Source organism: Bidens hawaiensis, unplaced genomic scaffold, assembly GCF_021521415.1.
Source record: "Bidens hawaiensis isolate Kalapana, Puna unplaced genomic scaffold, B.hawaiensis_p1.1 tig00044777_1, whole genome shotgun sequence".
Taxonomy (NCBI): Eukaryota; Viridiplantae; Streptophyta; class Magnoliopsida; order Asterales; family Asteraceae; genus Bidens; species Bidens hawaiensis.
This window is the reverse complement of record NW_027505911.1, coordinates 22,538-29,602: the sequence shown is the minus strand read 5'-3', so window position 1 is coordinate 29,602 and position 7,065 is coordinate 22,538. Positions and strand designations below refer to the sequence as shown.

At 33.1% G+C, this 7,065-nt stretch overlaps 1 pseudogene; it reads left to right on the top strand.

Moving 5' to 3' along the window:
* The first annotated feature begins 2,618 nt into the window (after nt 1-2,618).
* On the top strand, nt 2,619-3,290 carry LOC143615874 (14 kDa proline-rich protein DC2.15 pseudogene; annotated as a pseudogene).
* The last annotated feature ends 3,775 nt before the right edge of the window (nt 3,291-7,065 follow it).

Here is a 7,065-nt window from a genome sequence, read left to right as displayed (position 1 = left end):
AGTTGATCCTCTTTGCCCGAAGAGTATCTTAAAAATGGAATAATTGGGTTTCGATGAAGGTGAATGCGATTGTTTGGTGGGCCCTTCAGAACCGCCTTCCAACAAGCGATAATCTAGTAAAAAGAAAAGTCTTTTTTGGTTCGGATATATGGAGTAATTGTTTTGCGGCAGAGGTTCGGTTGACTATATTTTTACATCTTGCTATGTCGCGAATGTGGTGTGGCAAAGAATTGAAAAGTGTTGTAGTATTCAACATTTTCAGGTTAAAAGAGTCCAAGACTTAATTGAGGTTGTAAAATAGATTCCAGACGTGGGGCATAAAAGAAAAATGGTCTATATCATTGTTATGGTGGTCATTTGGTGCTTATGGTAGGTTTGAAACAAGTACATTTTTTAAAACAAGCAGGTAAAGATTGTTAAAGTGTTTGGAGGGTTTTGAGTTTCTTGTGGATTAAAAATATGACGAGATGTATTAATCTAGATTGGGATAGATGGAATCTTGGAATACCAATACCTAAAGAATTCGAGGTTAAAACATAACAAATGTGTGTATAATTCATTGAATAAATATGTATAATTAGATACACTAGGCTCACATTTCAAAAAACCGATGCCCAAGAAAACAAATAAATTAGAAGATTCCTGACCCAAGGTCTCTCCTTAATCAGTTGGCATTCTTTGATACAACCCATGAAATAGAATCCCATCTATTTACTTTGAATTGCTTTGGCTTTAATCACACTGTTGTTTGATTTTGAATTAAAAAGGTGTTATGATTAAAGAGTATAAATCAATTTTGTTTTCTAAAACTATATTTAAAAAGTTATACAAAACTGGACCATCTCATATATTATTTAGCATGATTCTAAAATTATGAATAGAAGTCGTACTCGATCACGGGAGGCAATAGTGGACCCTTGTGCCAGAGGTTTAAGCTGGTGGAACCTTTGGATGCTTGCCCTCTATTAATTGCTATATCACATGCATCTATCAGACAATCACCATGTCTTCTACATTTTCCTAGTTGTCTATTTTCTAATGAATTTATGTAAATTAGATTTAACTTCTAATAAAATATCTAGATAATGTTTTTCTTAATATCATAAATTCATGAAAGTTTAAAAAGTTGGTTGAATATGAACCATTTATTTTTCGAAGCAAAATATCAAGAACGTAAAAACAAATAGCTAGATGACAAGTTACCACGATGTAACATGTTATTCCCAACAATGTATTTGACTTGTACTTTTCATGTCTTATTTATAAGAAAGAATAGTATTGCGTTTCTTTATTTATTATTACTTTGTTTTATTTTATAAATATTTACATGCACACAGAATAATAATTTGCAAAAAATATGAAGATATTGGAAGGACATGACAATATGTATTAATTAGATATGCCAAACAACATTTACACAACATGCATGTTTGTTACCAATACAATATAATTCTACATCCTCCTCACCCAATAGACATAGTTTAAAAACTTCATCCTATATAGAATTATTATAAAAATTGTTGCAAATAAATAAAGTTTTTCAAAGTATAATAAAATATCTTTCTGTCAATTTGCTAGTTACCAATTTCAATATTAAAAGATCACACTTAAAAACGATATTAGTATATATACAAGACTATAAGATGCTAAATATTAGGTTTTAAACTAATAATTGATCAAATTGAAGCTGTATACAGCTTCATGCATATTCAATGTTCATTCGATCGCCATCAGTTCTCTCTTTTAGTTCTAGAAACCCAACTCAGTTAAAATCACGGAACCCAAGTCCCAAACTACATTTTAGCTCAATCCCATTAAGCCAAGTTCAATCCCACCTAGACTGCACTCAAAATTGAGTAATCCGAATTGCATTATAACTTTTTGGGGGTTTTGTTAATTTAAATCTTGATTTTCTTGTATACCGAGTCGAACTTGAATTTGGTTTTTGGTTAGATTAATTAGCCAGCTTTCAGTTTTGGTTTAGATAAAGAAAAATTTTGCTTGTTGTGTATTTTTGCGTATCTAATTAATATAAAAATCTATTTTTTATAAAAGATCATTTGTATTATTTGTAAGGCGTGTATGTATCAATTCGGGCTCAAACTAAATCAAAAAGTGAAAATTCATTTTTTGGTTTTTAAACCGTTACTAAGGCCAAACTATAAAAGTCGCTTTTTAAGAAACACAAAACTAAATCATCTATCTTTTATACGATTCGGTTAATTCAGTTCATTTATCATGTCAATTATTTCATTCCAGATCAATTGATTTTTTCTTGCACTTGAAGTTGTGGAGCTACTTAGTCGAGTCTAACGGGTATGCGTAGTAATGTTATGACTCCAATATCTATCAATGTAGTTTTCAAAAGATGGAGTTTTGCAATTTAAATGAGGCTTGCTGCACAGTTTGTTACTCGTTTGTCTTGTACATGTCATAATGTAAACACTATATTCATTATGAAACTTGAGGTGAAAGGTAAAAAAACGTCCCTTGATTATTTGTAACAAAAACATGTTAATTACGAAAAAGATGTTTATTTTGTCAAAACTTTTACATCCACCACACACTCTCTTTAAATAGGGCACAACCTTCTCTTCAATAGGTCACCTTACTCCTGAAGAAACCCTATCTGCATTCTTTCCCTCTCACTAGCCATGGCAGCAAGTAACTCAGTTGCATGCACCTTCATCTTCTTCCTCATCTTCACTGTCACAGTTTCTAATGCATGCAATTCATGCACACCTACAACATACCCCTCTTGCCCTAGGGACACACTAAAGCTTGGAGTCTGTGCGGACGTGTTAGGTTTGGTGAATGTGGTTGTTGGAACCCCTGAATCGAGCAAGTGTTGTGCATTGCTCGAGGGTTTGGTTGATTTGGAAGTCGCGGTTTGCCTTTGCACGGCCATTAAGGCTAATATCCTTGGAATCAACCTTAATGTTCCAATCTCACTAAGCTTGTTGGTTAATGCTTGTGGCAAGACTCTTCCACCGGGCTTTAATTGCGAATAATTGCATCCTACCTCGTAGCAATGAAGCTTATGTGCTTTTTCGTTTATTTCATTCGCTAGTTTTATTATCGCGGTCTCATTATAAGTTATCAAACTCAAAAATGAAAAATGAAATGAATGGTTTGTGATTTTTGATGTTTAGATTCTGAGTTGTTGATGTTGTTCTTATATTTTAATTGTTAATGTTTTCGTTTGTGATGTGCATTTTGTTTTATGTTCTTTAGGGTTGTTTGTTTGTTTCCTTGTACATTGGGGCTTGTATGTTTGATATTCATGTGTCAACATTGGGCAATAATTGTTGCATTGGGTTATTAATAGATTTATTCATCTTGATTTCATCAATTTCAGGTTGTAAATTGAATTGAATTTACATTTGAATTTGCACGTGTATATACTGTTATCTAAGACAAAAATATGAAGTAACAACTTATCATCATAAGGTTTTAGACTTTTAGTTTATTTATGTGCATGTTACAAACTAAACAAGTTAACTTAACGGTAAAATAACATTTAAAAATTATTAAGTGAGAATGATAAATTAAAAAATTAGTTAACTTAAAATATTATAAATGCTACTTATTTTGTAACTGGTTGAGCTTGAATTAAAATGTTATAAATGCTAAATGCTACTTATTTTGTAATTGGTTGAGCATGAAATATGGTAATGCAAATTCTGGATTCTTAAATAGTTTTACATGTTTTATTATAATATTTGATTAAATAGGTTTACAATTTACATGTTTTCTGCCTTTATAGGCAACATTAGCTAGCCTACCATAAGTTGTGTTTTACCTAATTTCATTGGTCATCAAGGTTTTCATGAGACTCGTGAGTTTTCTTATGACAGTTTTTGCACAGTTATAAAAAAGAAAACACACTTTCAACTACATTACTAAAAAAACATGTATGGTATATATTTATATGTGCATATCTTCCATTTAATCATAATAATGAAAGTAACTTGAATCCGCAATCCATCAAAGTGTCAAAATTTGTTGCTTGACTTTACATAGAAAAGTTTTTACAATCAGGAACACAAGATATTTTTCAAGTTGAAATTCTCAACGGCAATCTGCACATATGTTGTCACTACCAATATCCAGCTAGAGATGAAGAACCATCATCATTTTGCGTTCTAATTATTGGTGGTACTATAATTTTGTCTTGTGGTTACTAGCCTACCAATGCATCAAGGGTTGGCAATTGAGTATCTGTTAAAAACACGATAAGACCTGTTAATCAAAAAAGTGCGGTATACGATTTTTCTATTTTCTTAAATAATTGAAATTAGTAGGCTAGACTCCCTCATTATCCCTTATTGGTACACAAAACTTAAAATTGTCTTATAGTCATGACATATAAAGTAGTTAAACGAAGATCGTATTCAAGTTTTATATTGTGTCACGGGCGTCGCCTCCTATCTGTTAAACCTGTTAAGACACGAATTGTCAGCCCTTATGCATGCATTGATTTGGAAAAAAAAAAGTGTTTTGTTTTCATCGTACAATTTCAGTTTGTTCATAAGAGAGGCTCATTTACAGCTAGCCTAGCTGAGTACAAGTAGCCAAGTAGGAGTGTTTGCGGTTCGGTTCAACCAGTTTTCATGGTCGGGTTTAATGGTTTTAGAGGATAAAAAAAGTCATTTTTTCAAAAAGCATAACTTTGTATTAATTAAATTCTCAAAAAATTATAATGATTTTTAACAAATATAATATATATGTATATATACACATAAAAACACGTAACTTTATATTCCTAAAATGAAAAACGTTGAATCATAAATGTTAAACAACTTGCTCCTGAAACCGTTAAAAGTTTGCCTTGGAACCAACTATATACATTTAAAACAGCCAAACCGGCCAACTTGCTTTTATTTGATTAGTTTTGGAGATTAACCCCTAAGTCCATAGGGTACTCATTAGTCGATTAGATGCGACAAGTTGAACCCATTTTACTAAAAGCGGTCCATCGAGGTTGCATTTTAGCTATCAAGAAACTGGTCAAGTGGGTCTAGTAATTTAAACATATTAGTTGCCAAGTGCACGCAACTCAAATGCTTATAACCTTTAACCGTTAAGTTACTTGTAAGAGGAAAGTAATGGGCCAAAAAACATTGACTTGATCAGTCTAACTTACTTTGGCCCAAACTTAAAATGACCCGTTATACCGGAACCATCTAGTCTATTGACTACTCTATTTCTAGGGGCGAACAGAATACCAAATTAACAGAACCGAAACTGAATAACTGAAACAATCGAACTAAAAAAACCGAACCGAAACATTGACCGACGGTTAATTTTTTTAGTTTTCGAAAAACCGAATTTTGGGTTTAGGTTCGGTTATCCATTTAAAAAAAACCGAAAAAAACCAAACCGATTAATCGAACCTATTTTATCTACGTCTTTTTTTAAGATGTTATGACCGGAAACAAAACAGCAAAAGAATCTACCATTAACGGTAATGAAGATTATGAAGATTAGGTCTAAACTTTGAAGATGAATAAGATAATGAATGAAGATTCGTGCCAAACTTTTAGTTTTTTTTATTAAGAACTTTGTTGAATTTTAAACTTCACTACTCAAACAACTTTGTATTGTAACATCCTACTTTTGTTTATAATAATAAAATAAATTTCGTTTATTTTATATTGTGTCGTTTATCGGTTTAGATAATAAACTATACACGGTTGGGCTTGGACTTTAGAAGATAGAATAAAAGATTGAATGGGCCTTAGGTCCATAGGCTTAAGGGAGTATAAATACCCTTAAACCCTAAACATTTCCATTTTTATCTCTACACCATAGCCTACACTTTGGAAAAACACACACAAACACTATCCTATAACCCGAACCAAGATCCAAAGACGAGAACCATGCTTGTTGGTGCTATATCGTCGTGAAGAACCAAAACAACATCAAGGCTTAACCGTGTTCGTAGTTCGACTCGTTTAAGGTACGTTTATGATTAGAAATCGTTCGTTTAGGTTCGGATTGGTTTGGGAAATCACATATATGTTTTAGTATGTTGAAAACGAATCCAACACATCAAATATTACTGAAATCCATTAACGATTGATAGGTTAATCGATAACCTAAAAGAACCCATAGCATATATGCCTAAATCGCACCCCTTAAACATGAATATTTGGACGAACAAAGGGTTAGGGTTTGTAGGCGCTGTAATTCCGAATCTGTTGATACCTAAATCGTGTTATTTGGTTAAGAAACGAAGGTTTAATTGCAAATCTAAGATCTGTTGACTATTTGCTGTTCTTGACGATTTTGACTTTGACCCCATGAGTCAAAGTCTGGATAAGATTTGTTCAATTCATTAAGATATGGTAGCGAATTGATTATCCCAGTTCGTTATGATCAGATAACGAATCAAGTGATTCGTTACTCGCCCAATTCGTTAGGATAACGAAGTAGGCTAGCGAACTTGGATTACGAACTAGGTAACGAATCAGGTGGTTCGTCACACTCCAATTCGCTATGATGAGACAACGAACCAGACTAACGAATCGGATCATAAAAGATAACGAATTAGGCTTAATTCGTTATGACGAAGGAGTTAGCGAATTAAATAATAAATTAAAATCCTAATGGAAAATGTGTTAAGACAGTTAACGAAAATAAAATTTTTCCAAGCTGACCTGGCAGCTTAACCCCAGCCAGGGGCTCTGCCCCTTGGACCCCGCTAGGGGCTACCGCCCCTAGAACCCTGCTGCCAGGGGCGCTGCCCCCGGACCCCGTTCGTTTTGGGTAATAATTAAACTATAAAAATGATATGGATAGTGATAGTTAATTGATACGTGTAATTGTTATACAATTAGTCGTGCACAGCTCAAGAAGGGAATAACGATAAACAGTGAACGTAACCAAATTCAGGTGAGTTTCTAGCCCCACTTCCTTGTTATGTTTTCGGGACTGTGTGCATACTCTATGTGATTAGTTAATACACTTACCTTAAATGGTAAGTGTATGTCTTATATGATTTATGTATGAATGAATGCTAGATGATGCATGAATGATCTTCGGATATTGCATGTACCGTCA